The sequence below is a fragment of the Anser cygnoides genome, chromosome 17 (genome assembly GCF_040182565.1).
Source record: "Anser cygnoides isolate HZ-2024a breed goose chromosome 17, Taihu_goose_T2T_genome, whole genome shotgun sequence".
Taxonomy (NCBI): Eukaryota; Metazoa; Chordata; class Aves; order Anseriformes; family Anatidae; genus Anser; species Anser cygnoides.
Genome location: NC_089889.1, coordinates 12,819,230 through 12,841,955, shown reverse-complemented (window position 1 = coordinate 12,841,955; position 22,726 = coordinate 12,819,230). Strand labels below are relative to the sequence as shown.

Below are 22,726 nucleotides of genomic sequence, written 5' to 3'. Positions count from 1 at the left end.
TCCTTTTTTTTTTTTTTTTTTTCCTGGGATCATGGTGTTTTGCACAGAGCTCCTCTACATTTGATGGCTTTTCTTTGACACGCTATCAGCAAGCTCTTAAATAATTTTCCTGCAGAGAAAATCACTGTGCTGTGACAGTGCACCACTGGGTAATCCTATTTTGATGATAGGCAGGTCTGATTGGTCCAGCATGGGAAGATGTCAGCTGGTGTTGATAATCTTAGTGCACCTTCTCACTCTATTAGCTGGTCAGCTATAATAGCTGTATTCCTCCAGTAACAAGTACAGATATCTTATTTAGATTTCTCTGAATGACTGATGTTGAATAAAAGCATTTGGATAACAGTTAAAACAGTGATGGTTGAAAAGGGATTTGAACTTTGGTAGACTTCAGGTGCTTTGGGTAAAATTTATCGAACATTGAAAGCTGATAATGTGTAGTGCCTGTGCGTTGTGTTTAACTCTGGTGGCTCATTCACATTAAAAAACAGGGTAGGAGGCAATAATCTGCTACTTCTTCAAACTAATCAATGGGGCTGATTATTCAGAAGGTGTGAAGAACGTCCCTTCTTTAAACCTTGATTGTGCAGGGAAAAGGCTGTTGTACATATGTGGCATTTAATTTTTTTAATGCTCCCCTTTGCCCTAAAGTTGTGAATCTCTTAAATTCCAACATGAGAAATTGCCAAACATAAGAAAAACGGCCAATCTTTCCCCTCCCCACAATCCTACCGTACACAAACCTCCAAAACTTCACATATTACCTGAGCATCTGGAGCACTGGGCTGAGGGAAACATGGTTTTAAACAAAAAATCCCTAACTCTAATCTACAGCCCGCTTCAGACCTGCCTCTAGGGAGAAACCTACCAATTACTATTTACTTTACCAACCTAGAGTGATTTGTGGATGTATGTAAGAATTATTTACGGTTTCATGCAGGAAAAACTTTCAGCTCCCTATTTGCCCTTGTAAGTAATGAGTTGCCTCAGGGGATCAAAGGTCAGATTTTGGTTTTAATGCCCACCTCCTTTTAAAAAATAAATAAAGCAATCTATGTGAAAAGAAGAAGAAAAAAAAATAACAGTCTGAAAAGGCTCTGACTCCTGCTCTGCTTTGATGTTTTAGGTCTGGAAGGGATCATAAATTTGCTGGTGTGAGATAGAGTGATAATAAATGTAGCTTTTAACTGCTGGGTTTTTAGCTCACACAGCATCCATTATCACTGGCAACTGCAAAGGGAATGTACTTTTTTTCCTGGTTGCTCTTTAGAAAGATAAATATTCACCCCACTATCTGGTGATGTCCCAGAAGCTTAGATGTAGCCTCTCCTTGTGAGCGTTCCCCAACAACTTTCATTCTTGGGCAGAATGATTCAGTGGTGTTGATAAGAGTCTGGAGGGGTTAGCTTCCTGCTTCGTTCAGCGTTCATTGCTTGGATATTTTTCAGTGGTTTCAGGTGTGGTGAGCTTGGATTAGCCAAGGAACTACTTGGAACAGAAAATATGTTTGGGGTTCAAAGCTTGAGAGCTCTTGAGGTTCCCTAAAGAGTTTCAAGCAGAACGACCACTTGGTTTTAGGAGGACTTTTGTTATCCATCTCGTCTGGCTTTCCGTGACACTTGTGCCCTAGAGCACTTCCTTCTTGTTTCTTAAGGATGAATAGGCCAAAGAGAAGGCCCTGGCCCAGCGATGGCTGCGTGCCGCGTCAGCACGCTTTCATGCCACCCCTAGGACTGTATTAAGCTCAGATGAGATGCGCTATTGCAAATGACTTTAAAAGTCTGACGGATACTTTGTGCCTGTATGGAGCAGGGCTTCCAATACAACCAGCTTAGTCATGTCATAATATTTTAAAACTACGTTGTTAATAAATGATCTTAACCACTTAGATGTCTATTAATGTCTTTTTGCCGAATGCCAGCAACCTCATATTCCAACAATTTCCACAAGGACTTATTGACCATCTATAGATTTGGAATGAATTTTGCCAAATCAGTTTATCATCCCCATATATCTCTATCTGCTTTGCCTTGTGGAGCAAAACACTTTAGCTATGGTTTTTCTTTTCCTTAGATCAGCAATTAAGTCATCTTTACTCAACTTGCATCCATTATGGATCACTCCTGTTAGTAATATCATTATTTTATTTTATGTTTTAAGTTCAACCATAGATATGTTTCTTTAGGCTGCTGCAAAACTTAAAGATTTTCCACGTATTCTTTCAAGCCACCAGTCTAAATGAGAACGTCATCTAGTCTAAATTCATCACTTTGAGAGCTTTTAGAAACTGTTAGAGAACCTTGGGAGTAGAATGAATACTAGAGAGCACTTATATAAATAACGTTCAAAGGGTGACATTGACTTGGTCTTTACTTGCAACTTGTATGCAGTTAAGATTGTGAATATTTTTATTTATGATAGTTCTTGTTTGTATTTCTTTTAAGTGTAATATCGAATTTTCATTTTATGCCTTTTCTTAAATTTTTTTTGTCAGAAGATGTGTTTACGTGCTTGGCTTTTTTATTCCAATCATGAGAATAAGCCTCTTTTCATAAATTGATAGCATTAAAGGTCAAAGCTATGTATTATCCAGTCTGAATTGTTCTGCAAAGCAAGCGAGTGTGTTGGAATGCATTTAGTTACAAGTGGCAGATACGTCTTCCAGAAAAGCTTCCAAACGTTCAGAAGTAGGCAATGTCCAACATATCCTAGCAGTCTGTTGCAACAGTTAATTACCATGACTAAGTATTTAGCTGCTAATTTGAATATGTCTGGCTGTAGCTTCTGGTCAGCGTAATCCACCCGTTGTTTTACTTTAAGCTACAGCAATCTTCCTTTTCATGACATCGGCTTTACTTCCGAGTTTATCTTTGGGGCCTTTGAAGTTGTTATTGAGTACGCAGTTTTGTTCTTTTGCTGAGCCTCTATCTTTGAAGACATCTGAGAATTATTTTTAAATGCTGTCTGTATTCATCACGTGGACCTCGGCCACGTGTTTTGACCATACTTTTTGCTTCTTCCTGGGTCCATAGAGATAGCTCAGAGATGGTGTCTAGTGCATCCTATTTAGAAGGTGAGCCATTTTGTCCCCCAAAAGGTATCTAGAATGGATGGGTTGTGTTACTTCCTGGGGATTCCTGTGCCATTGGTTCAGCAGTAAGCCTAGGTGACTGCCTTGGCTAGATCTCCCTTCCCAACTGCTAAAATTAGCTGACATGAATCCAGCTCAGTTGCACACCATTGCTTAATTTTTATAACCCCAAAATTATTTTTATGGAGAATAAAAATAGCCATCCTGTTTTACTGGAAGGATGTTACTGCTTCAAATTGCCCGTTTTTATCGGTTCATTCTCAGTTCTCTTTTTGATAACCTGTTCCCTCAGACTAGCCCAAGTGTCGGAGGTACCACGTAAAACAGTAGGTAGGAGTGTCAAACGAGAGAAAATGGATCACTTGTTCTGTGGGTAATCTCACTGTTAAAGGAGACCACTGCAAATGATTCAAGTGACCACCTGGAAATTGAGTCTGGGAAAATATCTTAGCATAATATAAACTTGAGCTGGACTCCAATGGCCACGAAGGCTGGACTCTAGATAAGGTTCGTTGTGTGATTTAAAACATCTGCTTTGCTGGACTGGATCTTATACTCCATACTCCTTGGAAAAGGACAGCTACTCATGTGGAAATGTCATCCAGGTTCTGGATGCAGCTCTTGTAAAATCTCTCGGGGAGCTCCTGCTGTTCTTCCTCTGCATGTGCTGGAGCTGAAATGCCTTGGGAAGGCCATATACCAATCTTTACAACTGCTGTTTCAAATTCATGACGACTGTTGAAATGAAATTGGATAATTGGGATTAGGCAGTAAAATACAAAGAAGAAGAGGAACTGGAAATGGGTATCGCAGCTAACCTGCAGATGCCTGTTGAAAGGCAGGTGTGTATGTGTTTGTATGTTCAGGCTGGCAGCCGGAGAATAGAGTCTGCTCAATAGAAAACCATATGTGTAAATGCAAGTCATCTTCTCTACTGTAGGGTCTAAAATTTGAAAGAGGAAAGTTTTATGGGAAGAAGATTTTTTCCCCTTTTATTAAATCAAATGAAATATTTAAGAGAGCAGTTAAACTTCTGGGTACATGTGTCTAGTCATTTTCTTTTTAGGACAGGCTAGCCAAAACTGGATACCTGAATGTATACGTATACTGGCTAAAGAGGGTTTTACCCTGGAAAAGAATTCCAAGAGTAAAAACTAAAGAATTGCTGGTTAACTTTAAGAATGAATGTCATATTAACATGCTGTTTCCTTTTTGTTATCAGTAGCTAATACCTATTCCCTCCGTGAACAAAATAATCAGTGTGGTATGTTGGATTGTTTTAAACTGGGGAAAGGGGATAAGAAAATCTCAGCATCAAAGCAGTCATGAATGAGGGCTTATCTGTGGAGCAAAGGTGGAATGAGCATACACCAGTGCATTTTAGAGAGTTAACCTCGAGGTCTGATAGTCTGCATCATGCTAAAATGCTGTCAGATTTCAGCAGTCAAATACAGGCAGATAGAAAAAAAAAACTTAAACATTTAGCTAATCAGGATTACACCCAGCTAATGGAGAGCAGTTGTTTTTCCCCCCTTCCCTATCATCCCGGTCGATTCAAATTGATCCTAGTTCTGCTGAGCGAGAGCAGTCCTTCAAAGTTTATTCTGGTGTCAATTTTTATAGTTTCCCCCACTGATCAATAGAATGCATAATCATTAAGGCAAAGTTTGTGAAAGCTAATCCTTCAATACGAGTTTTATGAATGGCTCAGAGTCATGGCTCTAACCATTTGGATGTAAGTGGAACCTTTAATCAGGTGAGTGACAGGAGACAGTCAATAGGATTTGCTGAGACTGGATTCTGATTTTCTATACAGCTATGCAGAGTGAGCAGGGGAAGGGGGAATGAGGATGGCCAGAAGAACAGACATAGGCTAAAATGGAAGTTTCTCCTCTTTTATTATTTATAAAATGTATTTCCAGTATTTTTAAAAAACACTTTGCACTTGCGTATCATTTTTCACCTAGAGAGCTCTATTGTCTTTGGGGACGTTTGCTGATGAAACACTACGTCATCTTTTTGTGAAGGTGAATAACAATTAGTGCTGCTTTACACTGCTGAGAGCTTACTGTACTGAATTTTCCAAGTGCCGCAAATTTGTAGCTTGTCAGAAAGGGGAAAGAAAGCAGGGACTGATGAAGTGACTTGCTTTGGATGTCACGGAGTAGGTCAGTGGCAGAGGAATAAGAAGTTGCTTTAGTTTAGTTTAGTTGGAGTTGCTTTAGTTTTGCCCATTAGACATGGGTGGTGGTGTAGCTTTTTCTTCTTCTTCTTTTTTTTTTACACACCCTTATCTCCTGAATTTGCAAGGGAGAGATCTTTGGAACTGTATAGACTGAGAAGAAGAGTAAGGAGTTACGTAAAGTAGGGAACTGGAAATTCAGAGGGTGAGAGAGGAGATGAGCTATTATACGGAACTCATCACTGCTGTAGCTGACCAATATTCACTTGGTGGTAGCGTTAATATCTTTTTTTCTCTCCTTTTCTGCCATTTCAAACAAAATGAGAAAAGCAAACATGCTAGCAAGGCTCTTTCCCTAGCAGCTAGAAGTATTTTTGCTTGGGCAAATAACTTCTTGCTGAAGGATCTGCCATAGAGTGCCAGGATGAGAAGGAAGCAGCCAAAATTGTGTTTCCATTCAGTATGTTGAGAAGTAAAGGGCAAGGTTTTAAGTTTAAGGTTTTAGTACAAAGACTTCCATGGCAATGAGGTGTTCTGAGCGTTCAACCCCAAAGCTTAGCTGTCAGACTGGACTATTCGAAGGCTGAAAAAAACCTACAAAACTGCTGAGAAGCAAAGCTGGTATTTTCATTTGCACTTTCCAAGAAGAACGGAATAACAAAGGTGAATAATGTAAATAGTGATCAGTAATTTTCTTTGCAGCTGGCAGGTTGGGAGTTTGCTAAGAATTTCTAATGGTAAGTTTAAATTTTCAGTGAGTTGCCTGCTACAGCCTAATACAGCCCCATTGGCTTCTTGCTTTTTGTTAGCTGGGATTGTCCTAGTGCTCATCATCTGGCTGTTCCCTTTATGATTTCACAAATGTTTTTGAAGCAGCTTCTTGTTTGGATGATTCAACAGATTTGTCCTGATCTTCTCCAGATGAGGAGCTGGCACTGTTATCTACAAGTAATGCAGTAGATTTGGGAGGGGTTACGTCACTGCACTCTGTACATTAAGCTCGGTGCGTGTTGTGCTCCTGATCTTCTGACATTGCTGCATTGGGAAGTTGGTAGAAATAGGATTTATTTTTTTTAGCTGAATTTATTCTCTTTATTGTTACTTCATAGTCTCCAGAGCATTTTGACATCATGGATGAATAGCAGGCTGAGTAGATGGATGACAAGAGGTAGAGAAACTCTGCTTATGCAGGCGTCTTCAAAAAATCAGAAAAGACAGAGCGATGCGGGAAATACACCACCACTTACTGAGAGATGATCTCAGAATAGATCATGCCACGATAAACCCAAGGAGTGTGGCGATATTGGCTCAATGGGCTGGCACTGACCTGGAAATGAGTACCCAAACGCTGCCAGATTTGCAGGTGCAGTCCCATGCAGACAGGTTCTCAGGGCGGTGAATGGGGCAGCACCTCCACTTCCCCGTGATAAGGTCCTGAGGGGATGTGTGCTGGGCGAAAGCCCCCTTGTCCAGCTATCCCTTGCCCCTTAGAAAAAATTCTACCGAGTGACCATTAGCTGTTTCACACCTAGATCTAGATCTGACCCCATTGCTAAAAGATGGCTTTTCATCATTCTCTGTGAAATGCTCACAAGCCTCTAGCCCTGAAATCTCTTCTGAGTGACAAAGACAAAGATATGGGGTCAGCTCTGAACTTGGAAATGATTAGTTGCTGAGATGTATATCAAAGCTTTTGGTCTGACAAGAGCTAACCTTTGATCTGGTAAATGGGAACTTTACCCTGCAGAGGCAAGGGAAGGGGAGGAGAGGAGTGGATTGATGAATAGGATGGCTTGGGAAAGAGCAGGGGAAGCTGGGAGCTGGATTTCTTGGTTCGGGTTCAGGTGGAAGGAGGGACTGGGATAAAGGGTAGTAAGTCTGCAGGTCTCAGGAAAATAGAAGCAAGTGAGCTTGTAGGCTGTGAGAGTGCTCCAACCTCCGTCCTCCATTCCCTTCTCCACCTTCTCCTGTCCGCTTTGCAAGGGCAATTGGTTTGTGGATGCTGCCACTTGGGAATTAGGTAGTGGGCAGTGTTGTCCCACTCAGTGGCTTCCCTCTGGTGCCCTGAGCATCAGACTGTGAAGAGGCACAGCACAAACATCTCTCTTACGGGAAGCTGGCTCTGGAGAGGTTTCTTCAGAGCGGATGGTGGTTGTGGTTCGGTGTTTGGGCAGCTCGCTGGCCCTTGGTTCCACGTTAACCTCAAACATAGCCTAGCAGTCATGGAGTTCATGGGGCATGCTTGCATGAAGGGGTGAAACCTCCTGGAGTTCAGACTGGTCCTGGCAGCACACCCAGGGATATTTCTCCAGGATTCCTAAGATGATGTCTCATTGTGAATCTTAGCTCACCCCAAAGCTGGAAGGCTGTGTTTACGACACATCCCTTTTTCCTTCTTTTTTTTGTCACTGCTTTCCTTCTTCGCGCACCTTAATGCTGACCCAGTAGTTTTCCTCTTGCACCGAACGCTTCATTTCCTGATGGGCCCTTCCACGGGCTGACGGTGCTGTTTACAAGTGCTGCTGGATGCCTCGCTGTGAGTGATGAGCCTGTTCCCGGTCCTACACCGTGCTCCCTCCCCCTGCTTTCACTATGGTAAATATTTTAGTACTCGTTGAAATCAATTGAGCCTCATCAATTGGAAATAGAGTGTAAATCACTGGGACTTTTGCATTCACCCCAGAAATCAATTTTCACACATTAGGGCTATTAGCTTATTGAGAACTGTGTGATAAATGGCTGCGGGCCATCATGGAGCCACACCTGCCAGCTGTACATTTTGCATCTCAAACAGGCTCAGAAGCAGGGGGATGCCAAGGGAAGGAAGATCTCAGGTTGGCGGAGTGGTGCAGGGTAGGAGACATGAGGAGCATGCAGTCAGACAATCCGTGCCTGGAGATCGATAACACCTCCAGAGCACTAACTCATCCTCGCAGCGACTGGAGACAGAAGGCGGCTCGGAGCCAAGTTGTGGTTAGGCATCGATGTTTTTTTCCTCTCTCAAAGACGAGCATAATTTGGGGAGGAAAGGTGAAATGTAGATTATGAACAGTTAATAAAACTAATGCAGTAGTTTAAAAAAGAAGCTTTTCCACAAGTAAATACCTTTCTTTCAAACAGCAGCTGGAGCTGGGGTGTAGAAACTCTACAGTTACCTGAAAGGAGGCTGTAGAGAGGTGGGGGTTGGTCTATTCTCCCACGTGCCTAGTGACAGGACGAGGGGGAATGGGCTAAAGTTGCGACAGGGGAGTTTTAGGTTGGATGTTAGGAAGTACTTCTTTACCGAAAGGGTTATTAAGCATTGGAACAGGCTGCCCAGGGAGGTGGTGGAGTCACCATCCCTGGAGGTCTTTAAAAGACGTTTAGATGTAGAGCTTAGGGATATGGTTTAGTGGAGTACTTAGTGTTAGGTCGGAGGTTGGACTCGATGATCTTGAGGTCTCTTCCAACCTAGAGAAATCTGTGAATCTGTGAAATGCCACCTCTTCCTGCCACCCCAGTGTTCCGGTTGAAGTGGACATACGGTTTCTCACCAGCTGGGATGCATAGATGGCTGGAGTTTCACTCTGCAATTCCTTCCTATTTTTGTGAACTCTAATAGCGGCAGCTAATAAGATTTTTGTTGAACGGGTCCTGCAATTTAAGTTTCTCTATGGTTTTGTTTAACGAGGTGAGGGATCCGATGGCCTAGCTGGATGAAGCATACAGTGCCCAGCAAGTTCTTCTGTGGCTGTCTGGAAGACCTTGGTCTCTGTTTCCAAGACAGAAAATAATCCGTTCTTCTCGGTTACTAGTGCCGATCACAAATGCGGGTGACTCCAGGGACTTGGAGGCTCTGCATGGTGCAGTCCGTGTTTATTTGCATTGTAGTTTGGCTTTTTACACATGGAAGCCACCTCTGGACCAGAGGAAGTCACGCGTAGGTAGGGCAATCTCTTTGGCTAGAGGTCTTTTCTCATCCCTGTACTTCTCCATAACAGTTTGTGTCAAGCGTGTATTTCCCAATATTGGATATTTCTCTTTACAGTAGGAGAAAAAAAAAAAAGGAGTGGGGGGGACCTGGAACACTAGATCACCAGATAGATTGTGCAATGTAAGTAACAGTGAATTTTCTTGCTGTGAGGCGAACAGCATGCACATATACCGCTGTCGTTTGAGGAACGAAAACCAGAGTTACTTCAATAGACAGAGAAGATCTGTGTCATCAAAGTTTCTTTCTCAAGAAAAGTGATGTGGGCTTAGAGAGGCAAAGCTCCTTCCTGTGGGGAGCTGGAAGAGAGTGACTCAGCTGCTTCTTGCTCATACGTTTTGGCAAGGAAGCCGAGGACTGCTGTAAGAGGAGAAATTTCCATGCTCCGGCACTACGGAGACTTGCCCTGGCACAGCTGCTGTAGGTGGCAGTGCTGTTGATTTGGACGGCATCAAGAGAGCATCCTGAGAGCAACAGGCAGCCAGGAGTGCTGGCACGGCAATAAAGAAGTCCAGCGTGAAGGAGCTTGGCTGCCACTTGTGGGTAGCTGTGACCTGCTCCCTGGGATCCACTGTTCTCTTGATGCTTTGTCACCCCGTGTGCCTGTCTTCTTCTTGCTGTGAAAGACCAAGCTGAGGGACGGAGAGCTCTGACTCGCTTCCAGATAATCTTTGCAGGCCAGCTGGAAGCAGGAAGCAGTGGCCTGCTCCCTGAAGAGTGCCAGCGTGGTTTGGCAGCCCTCACAGCAGCAGACAGCTGGCTTTAAAATGTTCGCACCTAAAAGCTCCTGTGCTTCATCCGGCCGCACTCCTGGAACATTTTCCAGTCGCTCCATCCAAAATGTTGCCTTTCCTCTTCCTTACAAGTCTCATATCTAGCAACACACCCTGTGCTGCTCAGACCTGTTGGTTACCTTATTCCCAGGATCTGGAGTTTCAGTCTGGTCAGCTGCGATCAAGACTCCGGGCAGGGGCTGCATTACTTCTCTGACAGTCCTGGGCTCTCACCCTTAGCTAATTACTTTGATCCTTTACACTTTGTAAAAATTCTTACAACGCAAACTAAGTCCCCCCTGGCTTTAACCTTGCGACCTAACTGGCCCTTGTAAAAGGGAGGGAGAAAACACACAGTCATGCACGCACAAGCACACACACGCACACACACTCACGAATATGCCTATATACACATCCCCACAAACTGCCTAAAGCCTGTTCCTTTAATAGTTTCCTCCCAGGACTCCCACAAAAAGGCAAATAAAACTCCTTTTACAAGATAGCAGGGCAGCATGAAGGATCAACTTCACCAACAACAACTTCTTTCTTCAGTTCATTTGTTTTTAACATACTTTTCCTCCAGATTTTGATCCTCTAAGTGCCTCTCCCTCCTCTTTCTTTCCCTTTTGAGGCTTCCATCGTTGTTCCCTTTGCCTGCCCGGCTGCCAGCAACTTAATGGCTAAAACAAGCAGTGTATTTTTTCAGGATCTGCTTGTTCACAGGGAATAGCATGTGTATGAACACACACTTTTAAATTCTCCTTCCGTGACTAAGGAATGTTTCTTTTTTTCTTCATAGGAGCCAGCTAACAAAAGAAATCCTGAGGAGAGGGAAAAGCATTGTAGCTATGAAGAGCAATTAAACAGACCAGGGATCTTCAGCCTGCGAGGTAGCTGAGGAGAGATCCAGTAGAGGTGTATAAAATTATGAGTGGCCTGGAAAAATGAATTGATTGCTACTCTTTTACTTCAGTTACCAGAAAAAGCAGATTCAGAAGAAACCAAAGGTAACAGTTCTTCATACAGTGTGCATGTCCCTTTCCCCTATACCAGAGCTGGGAGAACCATTTTAGAGAACGTTAACTTGGTGAACAGCATAAAGAAATTTAAGTTTCTATATGGTTTAGATTAAGCATGGGAAAACAAATTTGTTTCTTGCTCCTTTACTGGCTGACCAGCATTTATGAAACTTACACACACTTAATAATCTTGAGACTTCTTTCTCTCTGACATACTTGGTTAAGAATGCTCAATATTGTCTAAAGTTACTGTAAACCAAAAAGTAGTGACAGATGCCTACACATCATGATTCACAAGCCTTGTTTCTTTAGGGAAACACAGAAAAAATAAAAACCTTCATTTGCCAATAAAACCCACATTTGGATCCCTTTACCATTTCCTCAGTTAAGCCAAAACCAAATTGTTTGAAAGCTTTTAGGCTTTCATTTATTTCTCCCTTCTTTCTAGTATTTTCTGTTTCCCATGCCTGAACTAGAACTGGTAAAGAAAGGAAGGAGTTTGGAAAGAAAATCCTGTACAGTCTGTTGTTCTTAGTAGATCACTTGGATGTGATAATCAAAGAAATCTCTAGACTTAGATGATGCCAAGGATGTCATCTGATGTTTTTCAGGAGCCATGAGATGGATTCTGAAGATTCTGTCTCGAGGGGAAAAGTGCCCTACCCTTTCGCTGAAAAGTCTGCATTAGGTTGTGCTGTTTGATTTTACTTTACATTAAGATCTTGGATCTGAGGCTTAAGCCAGTGAGAAAGAAGCTTCCACAGCATTGCTGCAAGATGACTGTGCCTATACAATAACTGCACATAAAGGTGCTCCATTTGTACTTTAATGAGAAAAATCCCAAATAGGCAAATCCATTTGACAGTTCCATTCCTGAGGAAAAAAATGCCTCTTCCAGAGCAGCTTGGGGTTGCCATGTAGTATGTCCTTCTAACGCACGGGACCTGCAGGATGCTATAGCAGAGAACAGACTTCTGCCAATTTGCTGTAGAAATCAGTCAAATTTTCTATTCTTAAATCTAAGCCAGAAATCTGACGTATTATTTAAAGTAGAATCATCTGTTCCACAGGTTAAGGTATTGGGAGAACAGAGAAGATCAGATTATATTAAGAAAGTCCTGCAGTGTGGAAGGATTTTGGAGATCAAATGTAGACATTTCTTGAGAGGTTTGTCTTTAGAAGACCTAGACTAAGTCCATCCTCTACAATCATGTAGGGCAGGGATTCAAAACTATGTCTCCTGGTGCGATTTAGTGCCCTACAGTTCAACTCTGGAGTGAATTATTTCTTTTTCTTTTTTCATATGGGATAAGGATGGAACATGGATAGGATAAATCCTAGCTTGTTCTGCCCACTGATTGTCCCTAAGATGCACCGCACAGGACAGTCACAGTGTCTAGTTAAGACCTGTGAAAGTCAGTTTAGCAGATAGTGGCAGAATTAGGAAATGTGTGTGTTTGAAGCACAAGTGGATTCTGCCAGTTGCTTGGGCATCAAGGCTTTAGGATCAACACTGTGACCAAGAGACAGCCTACCGACTATGAAGAACAAAGGGGAAATCTTGCTAGGATTTTCATACACGCCTCTCTTTACCTTTGAAGATGATAGTTGTTGAGACAGGGAGCTCTTTGGCCCAGGTTCTCAATTTTTTTGACCTTGTTTATGTAGCACCTAGCACAAGAGTGCCCTTACTACTTGCTTAGGATTCTTTGGGATTCTTGTATTATACTTTGGAAACACTCTGAGAAAGAGCTATTCATGTAATAGAAATACCAAAAGGAACCTTCCCAGCACCCCTTCCCCTGTGAGAGATCCTTTGTGGTTTCTCTCATACCCTCAAGGCTTGTGAGCGTGATTTTATCCCATGCCAAGTGACACTTGAATTTCCCAGTGCTGAGGTTTTTCTCCATTTTTGTCTAGGTCAACTTCCCACATGTGTGAGTCTGAGTGGAGCCATTTCAAGGCTCAGTCTCCATAGGGTGCTAACCATGCCAAAGCTCTGACCACATCCAAATTCTAGTAGAGGGCTTGGAGATGGCCTCTCTTTCCCCCAAGTTGCCTGCTTGTACTAAATACTGGGGCAGCTCTCTAAAATACTGAAGGAACAAAGCATGCAAGGCAGTAAAATGAGGCAATTAAACCTATAAAACCAGGGTTTACAAGGAAATTTATAGTGTCAGAGGCTTTTTATAGCTTTTTTAGATTAGTTTAAATAAAAAAGGGGGAGAGAGAAAAAGACAGAGAGAGAGAGAGAGGACCTGAAACTTGAGGAGACTTGAAAGTTCAGAGAAAGGCTTTTAGGAAACACAGAGGGGTAATAATTAGAGGCACATTTTCCATTTCACTGTCTTTGCAAATTGAAATTAAAGAAGGAGAAAAAAAAGCATGCACAAAATAACTGGCAGTTTACATTGCTCCCACTTCCTGCTATTCCCATTTGATTTTTCTGTTGCTGTTCTTTTGTTTTCTGGTCAGGTGAAAAGATCTTTTCACCTGGGCAAAGGAACTAAAGTGAAAGTGATCTCAGGTAAAGCAAAATGGTATTTGGCTGTTTTTTCCCCTTCTCTGCTAGGCCTATACTTGCTTGGTTTTATAGTGCACTGTGTGCCTTGCAGCTCTAGGAGCTTGTATTCAAGAGCTAAAATGGAGCCAGCACCTGATTAAGGCAGATTTGGTCAGGTAAGACAATAGGCCCTGTGTTTTAAAGAGTATGCCACATTTCACAGCTTCTCCTGCTTCCTTTTCCACTGCAGTGCACAATGTGTGTGTGAGTACAAACACACACACATCAGCTTGTGCCCAGTTAGACCCATTCTTGGCTTTAGTCTGCTTCTACCTGGAATGAATGAAAGGTGATCAAGATCTTTCAAATCCCACGTCCTTCTCTATCTTCCAAGTAGATTCGTAAAAAGGCCAAAGTCTGCTGCTCTGCTAATTGTCTTGCTGTTGTAGTGTTGTTTTGTAATTTTGGTCTTTTTAGAAATGTCCCCAAAGTCTGTGCTCTGTGATGGTATGGACAACAGTCTTACCTTAAACACATGGGTACCTCATTCTAGTGTGAAGGGGAAATGTCCACTGGCAACATCTTTGTCATCATTATGCTATCTGCGTTTATGCCATCCGTAAAATTACTTTCTGGGGGTGTTTCCGAGATACTGCCTGCTGCAGCTCTGTTAGAGAGCTGAGTGCTGTCTTCATGAAACACATTGCTTCATACCCTCTCTTTACCTCATTTTCTTTCCCAGATAGAGTATGCTGTGATTAGTGTAGTAGAGTATAAATTCTGTTTGGTTGCTAACTGTGCAATCAGTAAATTACTAATTAACCATAGCAATTCATCATCCTTCTGCTGTGTAGATTTGTAGAGAAACCTACCATTTCTCTAAGGCAATAAAAATAAACTTACAGAAAGATAGAAAACAGCAACCTGCACTTCAGGTCAGTTTAAACTGCTTATGTGGGAACATTTGGCTAATGGGGATGGTGCCACAGGAGACGTGTTCTGCCACAGGAGAAGCATTTCACCACCCTTGAGTTCTTCAGAGGAAAGGAAGGTTGTTCTTTATAATCTTTGGCTAATTGAAGTTGATGCATTCATTGTAACAGAATCATTGATAATTGGAATATCTATGGAACACAGTGATTGGTTACTAGCTGAGTAACACAAGTGTTTTCAAGCGAAGTCATTTTTTTCAGGTGTTACCTTTTGGTGTTCACAGTTCCTGTTGTGGTATCATGATACTATTTTGGTTTCTTTGCCCACCTGTCTTAAGCAGTCTAAGCAGCAGAGGGAAAGTTGCTATTCCGTTCAGGTTTTGGGGGCATTTGTGTTAAAACTGGTGAAATATGTGGCATTTCATTAACATCTTTACACACTGCAAAACAGGTACTATTTGGGGGGATGCAGGGTGAAGTGCTCTGGTTTTTTGTTGGTGGTGGTTTTTGTAGGAGTTGTTTTTTTACCACCCACCCTTTTGTTTTCTGCAACAACAGCCACAGAAACTGGAGTTCAAAAAAAAAACAGATCAGGATATCAACATGCTAAAAAAGCCCCTGTTGTAATTTGCCAATGTCTAAGAAATACCAAGAAAAAATAAGCTGCAGTGTTGGAAACAGGTGGGGTCCCTTGTAGAGAAGAGAGGGTATAGGCAATTGCAGCTCCAAGGAGTCATTCCAGCCAACTTGCAAAAGGTCTGGGCACTTCTGAACTGTATCTGCACACAACTTCCCATCCTAAAGAAGGTGAAAAAGAGGAACACAGTGAGACAAAATTACCTGTTTCTGATCACATTTACGGTGGGCTAATTATTTTTGTCAGAGACGTTGTCATTTTACAGTGAGATTAGGATCAAGCCCAATATATTGAAGCTTAGCTTTAGTTTTTAAAGTCTGCAAATGTATGCTATTGCAGGCACATGATAAATAGTTCTGAAATCAATATGGAAAGCTATTAAAAATGTGGTTTTGTCTCCATGTCTAGTATGGTACATTAAGATGCATGTATCATTCTACATTCTTCCCTTCTCTCTATATATATGTGTGTGTATGGGTGGAAATTTTGAAAGTACTCAACATTGGTCAAGCTGTCCCCAATGGAAAATATAACATTGACCTCAAATAGCATCACATTTTAGGTCAATGATGAGTGATTTTTAAAATACTACCCTTAAGTATATATTTAAAGAGGAATTGCTAGAGTGAGACTAAGTTCCCTGATCCTAAAGTTCTGTCTGAGAAATGGTGATGAGAGGGAGAAAAAGGTAGGTAGAGCCCCCTGTTTCATTCGTCCCAGATCGGTACTGCTTTGGCATTTCTATTGTGATTTCCCACCAGGGACTTTTTGTAATCTGAAGACCTGTTCAAGCAGGAAAGTGAACTGGCAATGACTATTTTACGTCTTTCATGTTACTGAATGCATCAAGAAACGAGTAGCTGGCTGCACCAAGCTCTCAAAATAACAGGGAAAAAAATCTTCACATTGGCTAGCTGCTAAAGACAACTTTTGGTAAGCACTGAAATCAAACAAACAACTTTTATGAGTGAGCAGATCCATCTGCTATCACTAATCTTATAGATTGTTCTGTTCTCTGATACTTCAGTATTTTAAATAACATCTAATGGGCCAGAACGTACGAAGCAATCAATGTTTTTCAACCTCCACAGTCATCAGCTGCAGGTATATGCTATCCTAGCACAGTAGGCTTGGAGCCAGAGCCTTGGCTCATTTAAATCAATGTCAGGAGTTTACAATAGGCTCAGAACGTGGCCCCATACCCTCCTAAGAGAAAAGAAAATTCTTGGCCAGCAAATAGTCTTGGCCTGTTCTAAAAAAGGTGCTTCATTGATACCACCGGGAGGCAGAGCCACAAGACAAACATCGTTACACTACTTCAACGGTTAGATGTGAGATTGCTCTGACTCCTTAAAACCTGAGCCCACTCACTCTGGAGTTCATCAGACCTTAGGAGAAAGGTGACTCCGCTCCGTTTAACGGAACAAAAAGGAACTAGCAAAGAAAATGAAGCCTATACTTCATCCGTGCTCATTCTTCTCTTTATACTCTGTAGCATCCAGATTGGGACCGATGGGCTGCAGGGTTCAGAGCCCCGTGTGCTAAGCCATGCGGTCCCACAGGCAGCATCGATCTCGAGTAGCTCTGCCAACCCACGGCCGCGTACCTGGCTGTGCCGAGTGCCTGGCAGTCTGTCGCTCCCGGCCGCGGTGGCAGCTGCAGCTGTTACCAATCTTGGCTTCAGACTCGTGGTGGCCAGGAGAGTACGTGGTTGGCCTGAGAGCCTGACGGTCTGTCTCTGCCTCTCTCTCTTTCATTTTGTTGGCTCCATATATTATATCAAATATCTTTAAAAAGCACAATTTGAATGATGGAGCTTATAATTCCATCTCGGGAGTTCTGATGACTCGAGCTTGGTTCTTGTGGTTTATGATGTCACCGGGACCCATCGATGGAGTCGTAGCCCCATAATTCACCATTGCCCTGTTATTTATTCTGTGCAATAAATGGCTGCAGTTTAATCACCAGAGTAAATTGCTGAAGCATCTTTGTGGAAACTATAATGTTACTGTAGCAGTATCTATGGCAACAGGGATTCAGTAGTGGTGGCTAATGCAGACAGACCAGGAGCACTGTTAGCCCCGTGCACGCAGCAAGCAAGGCGTGTGTACCGGCCTCAGGGGGATGAGAACCTGAGGGCCAGATCTGGATGTACCGTAAGAGGAGAAAAATCCATTAACTGCTGGACAGGTACACGACTGGATATTGTGTGGAGTCTGTGAAATTAGGATGTGGATCTAGACTTCACCCACTTTTACAGAAATGTGGCTGTGATTTATGCAAAAAGATTTTCTGGAAAAACACGTGACTTCTTTGTAGAGATGTTAAGCAAAAATGTCTTCTGCATTTATTTGTTGTTTCCTTTTCCAGTTCAGGTAGGAAAAACCACACCTGTGGATACTTGAAACAAATGACTCTGAACTTCCTGCACCTAAGGTTTGAATTTAGTTGTACAATGGGCAAGAGAAGCAGATGTCTTATTTTAGCTGAACTGTCTCAACTCTTCTTGCCTCTTGCCTCCTTGAAAGGCCTCATAGGAGCTAGAGTTTTAGTCTTGCTGGGGCATAATGTTCGTTAAGCTGAAAACAAGACACATCTTTCTTTTTGGCAAAATACGTTTTGCCAAACTATTTAAAGTCATCCAAAAATGTTTAGTGGCTGTGGATATGCAGTTGGCATTTTAATTAGTGTATGTCTGTGATGCAGTTGTCATAATAGAACATTATATTATTTTTATTATTTGTTGTTTCTTACTGAAGTCATATTTATGACTTCAAAGATTTTACTTCCCAAATCTTAAGTTTCTATTCAAGCCCCAGATTTTCTGGGTTCTCTTCTTTTTTTCTTTTTTTTTCAAAAAAAAAAATAGTCATGTAAGCTATAGACTTTTCATCTCTCTTTCCATCTCCCCCTGCTCTTTTACTCCTCCACACTTTCCCAATTTCTATTTTCATTATTTTTCTCTTTGGGAAAGAAACGAGGAGGAAAAGCATTCTCTGTTCATCCTCTTTCAATACCCAGTGAATGCTTGCAATGCTCAGCTCTTCTTTTCTCATTTCCCTCCCTGAGCAGCCCTAAAGAAGTATTGCGGCGTGTGGTGTCAGTGCCCTGAGTCTGCTGCTTATGGTCAATGTCATTTTACAATGTAACTTTTTTTTTAACTAGGGGTTTATTATTTTCTACAAGGATCCATTGTTTTAAGCCACGCAATCAACATGTGTTTCTTGAGATATCACTTACCTTTCAAACAAGTAGCAGTTGAGTTTCGGTCGTCAGACTTGGCCGTCTCTGGATTCATACAGTTATTCTGTTCTGGTAACCTGATCCAGCACAACAGGGTAAGAACAGAAAGAAAAGCCTTAATTTATGGAGGGTCTCAGTTCTAACCATGTAGTTGCTTAGACTTTGTCTTTATCATGAATCATTTTTAATGACAGTTTAAGAGAAAAGAGTTGAAAAGCAAATCTTACCTTTTTCATCACTGACAGCTTTTCATAACTTTAATCAGAACTTTTTCTGGCAGAGCTTTGTACGATGGGTATTATGCAAATAAATGGCTAAACTGAAGGGCTGTCCAGCAGCAGAGCGAAGAGCCTCTTCTTTCCTAGCACAGGATATACATCTTTACAGCAGGGATTTCAGAGCTATCTTTAAGCAGTTTTTCTATTTGTGGATTCCTAAAAGTTGTCCAAGGAGCCCCTCACAGGACACTTGCATTTCTTGGTCACCTTTTGCAGGGGTCATAGAAGTTCTCCAGGAGCCTCCCTTGTCTGTGTGGACCAAAGGGTGAGGAACATAAAGGTTGCTGGCCAAAGCCCTCATGGACTTTAATGCAGGCAGAGCATTGCTCCTTCCTCCGGTGTGCCGGTATCTGGAGAGTCGGTGGGTTTGTGGGTCTCAGGTTGGTCTTTTTCTTCTTTTGTGTTCGTGGCCTGTCAGATCTTTGAGTTGCCACATTCTCAGTGTTTGTACTTGCTGTGGGAAGACCCTTTGTCAGGCAGAATATTTTCAGTGCTGCTGTGAAACCAAAAAAATACATTTCTTGAACCCTAAGGGAGCAGCGAGAGGCCCTACAAAGCGTGCTTCCCATGTCACCGTGGACTTCACTTGGCCTCAGTTTTTCTTGTGTTTCCTTCGTGACCTCCAACTTTTTCTGGTTTGGAGACAAGTTTCCATCTAGGTTGACTACATACCATGTTCTTTCTGACAGATGTTGACAAATTCAGTTTGATTTTACCCCGCAGCTCTTTCTAGACTTAATTTTGTCATTGTGGAAGGTCGTCAAAAGGGTAGTGCTATTTAAAGGCCGAACTGTGTCACATTTACTCATGGGGCCAGTACTCGCCTCCTTGAAGACGTCCATTCATCTACATGGAATTACACATGGAGTAAATGGCATCTGTTGTAAGCAAAGGCTCAGGAGCCTGCCGTACTCATCTCAGGGGGACTACTTGGGGAGTAGAAGTCAAGTCCTTGTCCACGCCATTGATTTTACAGCCCCTCTTGTTACAAGGTGGCTTTCTGGCCCCCTCTAGTGACTGGCCACATAGAGGTTTATGAGTGAGACACCGCCTTTCAGCGAACGAAGCAGCCATTTTCACTCCAGCAACATATGGCTTAAAATTTAGAAGTGCTATTTAAAATCCTGACCTACTGAGTTTGTTCCCATTGCTCGCAACCTGCTCAGGAGCACCATGTAACTGACTTGCTGGGACTTCCTACAGTCAGAAACTGTTCACAGTGATTGAGGGTGGAACAGTCCATACTGATCTTAATGTGGTGGCATGGCCCCAGTTATGCTCCCATAAGCCCAGAGGTTCATGTCCTTTAAGGGAAGCTTGGTGGTTTTGGTGTTACAGCTGTATTACCCAAAGAAACAGCCATGAATTGAAGGGGGTATCAAGAAGGACCATCTGCTGTTGAGTTACAATGAAACGTGGAGTGAGAGTGAGTTGACTTTGAAAAGGCATTTTCAGAAGCTTTTTTCTTCTTCTTGTACTACTGGAGCTGCAAAACGGGATCTTATTTTAAATATGAGTCTGAAATTTTATCCTACTTTATCGGCTGTGGGTACTTAAGAGGCAGATATTTATCACATGCCTATTTCCTTGGGAGAGTGTGCAAGCAATTTTTGTAACAGGTTTTCTACTACTTGGCTAATGGGGAACAGTTCGAATTATTTATTCCAAGAAGCTGGAGCAAGGTTGACAGCCTGAGGGTACACCTAAAAGCACCATAGCGCTTTTGGCTTTAGATGTTCTGAGCCCCTTTAGAAACAACTGCCTTGATCTTTTAGTGCCCTGGTAAATCATTTATTCTGGTCACCTACTTACGAGTCTCCCCTCACACGTCCTATCAGATGAAATGAGCTCGATAGACAGCTCCCTGGCTTGTGTACATAGCTTGCTGCTCGTAACCCAGTGGATGAACTGCAACAACCCAGAAGTTCAGAAGAGCTCCCGGGGCTGCCTGGTAACCTTCCTCGGTCAGGGGCCGCCTTAGTCAAATCAGAGCTGAAATTCAAATTCCTCTGACAAACGGGGTGGCTGGAGCTGAAGGTTTTGGAAGGGGTTTTTCCCTCTCACATTACCGTGTGTCGCAGGCTGCGGCAGGATGTGTGCTGTTGAACGCGCTGCGATCCCCTGTGCTTCTCCCTCCTCCCGCAGTGTGCCTTTCTGCTCCTCGGCGGTCTGTTTCAATTCTCCTTCACCTCAGCCTGACCAGGGTCCCCCAGGTTACCCAGTGATTCATCTCTCTGGAATTTGGGAGTGCTGCTTCTCTGCTCCTACCCAGGCTGGCAAGAGGGTTATTAAAGCATTAGAGATTAACCAGCACCTCCTTTGGTGAATATTTAGGCTGAGAGCACTTGATGCCACACATCATTTTACACATGTATTCTGACACCACGCTTTAATACCACACCTCACGTTTCTCTTTAAGCATGGTTTTTAACAACTTTTCCAACTGCAATCGTACTAGAGCATCCCTGACACTGGTAACATGCATGAGGTTTGATTTCAAGTGGATGCGTGTTTGGATTGTCCTGTTTCTATTTCTGAAGTCCTCCCAAGGAAGCTCGCTTGCTCTTCTCACCCCATCGCCTCCGATGGGATCGAGTCATTGCATTCAGAGTGCACACAGTGACACCTCCGAGAGACTTGGGCTGTTCTCTTGTCTCACTTCTGCTCTCTCCCAGGCTGGATGCACGCCCTGGAGGTATGTGGTTTGTCTCAAGATATAAAACTTCCCTCCTCAGAAACTACATTACTTCAGTAAGCCACAACGGTCTGGCAAGAGGGAGAAGGATGCTCTGTTAGTGCAGCTTTCCACAGAGATCTTTTCTGTAAACTCCGTGCAGCCAGAAACATGCTCTCACTCTCCTGAGCTCACGTGCGTGCACATACACACATTCCCTCATGCAGCAATTTCAGTGATGTTAAAGTACACAGACACACTTGCTTACACATGCACAAATACTTTGTTGTATTCGTGTATAAATACAGGCAGAAATTCTCTTATCTGTGCACACAATCACACTCATGGAAACCCCAACCACCAGCATGTGCTGCTGTGCACGTTAATGCCACCAGTACACACGCTCCCTCTCTCTCGCAATCATGCATGCGAGGATGCAAGCACATTTATGCGCCTTGCAAAGAAGCTGCAGAATTCGGAGGGAGGGATGAATAAATCAGGTCTGAAGGGACCTCTTAAGATTTAGTCCAACCTCCTCATCCAAACAGGCTCAGAGCTTTGTCAGATGTTTAAAAAACCTCCTGGGTTAGAGTTTTGATAATGCGATTTTCTGTCCTTATATCCAGGTAAAACCTTCACTCCTTCAATTTATGACTTTCATTATGATATTAATTTATGTCTTTTGCTTCCCTGCCACACACACAAGCAAAGAGCCTGCATCTGTCTTCTCAATAACATCGTAGGTATCAGAAGACTCTTATTAGGAGTCCCCTAAGTCTTCTGCAGCTTGGACAAACTCACTCCCCTCAACTTCTCTTTATAGAGCCGATGCTCCAGCCCCCTCACCATCTTGGTGGCTGTCTGCTCATCAGCGTCTTCCTTCTATTTGTGGACCCACAGCTGGATACAGAGATATTTACAGAGGAATAGTCATTTCCCTTGACCTACTGGCTGTGCTCCTGTTACAGTACAAGATGCTGTTAGCTTTCGTTGCTGCCAGGTGCCTGTCAGCTGAGTATCCATGTGCTCTTGGCTGGAATTGGACTGATAACAGAATAGTAAATATGAAAGCCAAACAGTGTGCTTAGCTTCTTAGCAGTCTGTGCTAAAATCTAATGGATCTGAGACCTCAAAGAGTTCCATGACCCTCTTCAGGAGATCACAGTTCTTGATCTAGCTAGGGGAGAAGAGGGTGGATAAGATGACCTACAAGATCTATTCCATAACGGCATGATCATGACCTTCCATGCTCTTCTTTCTGGCCTTGATGATCCACTAAACATTTTACCTTCCTCTTGTTTGGAGGGAATCAGCCATTTGAAATCTCCTCTTCCAGTCCTGTCCTTGTGGTGGCCGGTATCTGCACTGGCCACAAGGCTCCGTCCAAGTCCCATTTTTCAGAAGGAATATGGGAGGGACATCCA

The 22,726-nt window shown here is 42.8% G+C and overlaps 2 long non-coding RNA genes across 2 annotated transcripts in view; both read left to right on the top strand.

Annotated features, from left to right (window-relative positions):
* Nucleotides 1–13,182, top strand: part of LOC136786533 (uncharacterized) — a 44,802-nt gene extending 31,620 nt beyond the window's left edge. The window contains exons 3-4 of the long non-coding RNA XR_010825437.1: nt 10,816–11,023; nt 11,647–13,182. This is a non-coding gene — a long non-coding RNA (uncharacterized lncRNA). The remainder of the gene's footprint in view (nt 1–10,815; nt 11,024–11,646) is intronic.
* A 2,073-nt stretch (nt 13,183–15,255) lies between these two features.
* The window catches only part of LOC106031380 (uncharacterized), a 144,913-nt gene continuing 137,442 nt past the window's right edge, over nt 15,256–22,726 (top strand). Inside the window, exon 1 of the long non-coding RNA XR_010825436.1 lies at nt 15,256–17,297. This is a non-coding gene — a long non-coding RNA (uncharacterized lncRNA). The remainder of the gene's footprint in view (nt 17,298–22,726) is intronic.